This window comes from Dendroctonus ponderosae, unplaced genomic scaffold, assembly GCF_020466585.1.
Source record: "Dendroctonus ponderosae isolate FM_Combo_2020 unplaced genomic scaffold, Dpon_F_20191213v2 Dpon_F_20191213_2, whole genome shotgun sequence".
In the NCBI taxonomy this organism is placed as follows: domain Eukaryota; kingdom Metazoa; phylum Arthropoda; class Insecta; order Coleoptera; family Curculionidae; genus Dendroctonus; species Dendroctonus ponderosae.
Genome location: NW_026018165.1, coordinates 15,210,775 through 15,213,561, shown reverse-complemented (window position 1 = coordinate 15,213,561; position 2,787 = coordinate 15,210,775).

Below are 2,787 nucleotides of genomic sequence, written 5' to 3'. Positions count from 1 at the left end.
AGGAGTAAACAAATGGAGCGCCAGAGGAAAACCGTATATTCAGCTAGACAGAAGACGCATAGTTCTGTAATCATTCATCACAATATAATAGTATATTACATAATGAGAGCTGTTTTCGTGCAAGCGTAATTGTATTAAGCACTTATCACTTGACCTGGAAACTGCCAGTAGCATATTATAGAATCTTAATGCTAGCTGAAGTTGCAAATGAGCAGGAATAGGTAAACCACATGCACTTCCAATTCTACTTAAAGCTAAAGGTACAGCTAAATACATCGATAACGGTTTTTTTCCCGAAACCGATATCTGAACAAATTCCTGCTCTCCGTAGAACTGGAAAGGATCTTGCATATCTCGTATGTATCTCTTTGGAACCCACTCGGGCATTTCTTAATCAACATATTTCATAAATTCTTCCGAATCGTTCATATTAATAATATATTTAACAAAACGTGTGAATAACAAATGGTAATTCTCAGCTCAACTATGACAGAAGGTGTGGTACCAGAATGGTTAGGTCAGAAAAACACACTCAAGGGTCCTATACTCGACACTCAAGTCCAAGTCGCCCTTACACGTCAGCTGATCTCGAAGTGACGACTATAAAATGCATTTTTCATTATGACAGTCACTTGAGTGTTCAGTGTCACTTGAGAGGCGTCTATAAATACGGCCACCTGTATCTAATAGCATTCGATGATGATCGCATGATCTTAGAGCGAAAAACAATCATTTGACTTTTTCGCACCAAAAAGGCTTCAAAACACGAATTTCATAATAACGAATTGATAGCTGTTCATGTTTTCTAAATTGTACTTTCTTCTTCTTCTAAGGAAGCGAATTCTTCTTCTTCTAATAAGAAGAAACCATCAAAGTATTTGACTAGCGAATCGTTTTAGGTATCAATCAAAGTAGGTAAACACAAATCTACTTATGTAGTTCTGGCAATTTGTCAAAAATCGCAAGTGTAATAATTTGGTAAATTAATTAAAGGAAATAACTTGTTTTTGGACTGGAAATTGTCAATCACAATCCAGTCCGCCAATGCATTCCCATTATCGGCATCCCCTTCTAATACTGTGTGATGCTTCCTTACATTCAACCCTTTTGTTTGCATCCATTTGCATTCATTTGACTGACCAGCGGGATGTTACTGACCCTTTTTAATTACCTTAATTGAAAATTGTTACACGTCCTTTAAAAGTTTCGTTACCAAACGCTGTGCTTGAATCCAATCCCTCTATCTATCTATCGGTGGCGACCCGAATACAAAGCCCTATCGATCTAGAAGAGTAATTTTAATAATGAATGTGTTATGGGCTATTGAAATTCACATTCAAGCAGCACATCCAATATTTGTTCAAATCAATGATCTGACATTTGACAGCAGTAAAAGCAGTAAACCCGTTCATTACCCTCCTGGGTCAATATTGACATTCAAATCCCCAGAATTACGTCCTTCGTTGCTTGTCGCTTGTTCTGACGTCTGTTTAACACCTTTCTGCCTTGTCGCCTATTTGGATTTTGCCTAAGCAAGAAACGATCCACTGTGAAACAGATCAATCAAACAGATCAATCAAACAGATATATTTTCAGTCTCTACTGAATTAGAGTAGCTTATGATAATGATAGTTTGAACTGATCGGATCTTGCACTGTTTGGCAGTTTTTGCTAAGAGCGTTTAGATGAAGAAGACCTTTTGAATATTTAGGGCAAGAGTTTTGAATTTAACGACTTTCGAGCTTTAAAACGGAATTACAAATGACCTCTAAGCAATACCTGACTAACCAACTAATTCCTTGAAGAACACTGTCCTTATCATTCCAACAAGGAGCCTGGCCTGACAACATTTTGCCAGCTTTTCCAAATGTATCTCATCTTCGGGCCGTGAGCTCCTTGGATTACGTACATTGAATTGTTTTTTTCTTTTCATCATCACACTCTAAAACACCGATTCAGCCCGATTGCTCGGTTTCTTCAACGCCATCAACACCATCTTCACACGCCAAGAAACCCTTCCCTTGCTTAAAGTAATCTAAGGTCTTTACCAGTATCCTCTGCATTTCCATCATCTTCTGCTAAAACTTTGAGTTTGCCTACTTCAAATTTACCATAAACTTTTGCAGCTTTGCTGCCATATTTTTCCTTAATCGCTGAATCTTGGTTGCTGTCTATGTTTACTGCCACTTCTTCTATTTGAACGTCACCTTAACTTTTGGTGTGTTTAGCTTCATTTTAGACAAATTCTACTCTAATTTAGCTGGGCATGATGCATCAGGCTCGTCAACGCGTAAAAATGTACAATTTTGTGAACACAACCTTTGTGAACGGAAGTGGATCTTCTGCGGGCGAATCCAGATGAACCTCGTCACCTGCTAAAGTTCTTTCCTTGGCTTCATTTGAAGTGTCTTTGACAACTTTCAAATCTTCAGATTCCTTTCAAAACAGTTCATTGAAGTAATTTTGTTCTTGTTGTTTGTCTACGTCCTGTTCATTATTCACATTTTGAATACCCACTTCTTCATATTCTCCTGACTACCTTTAGGAGCTGGCGGATTTCTTTCTCCAATTTCTCAATAATTGCTTCAGCTTCTTTTTGAATTATTTTGCACATTTTTCGTTGGGCTGGTTAGAGTGTTTCTATTTCTAAGATCACCAGAGTAGCTTTCGTTATCAGACTATTACGGTTTTTTGTTTGTTTCAAGTACGATTTCCTTTCTCCATCATTCGTTGTGAACAGCTGAAACAGGGGCGGATCCAGCTTTAAGATGTAGAAAAAAATACAGT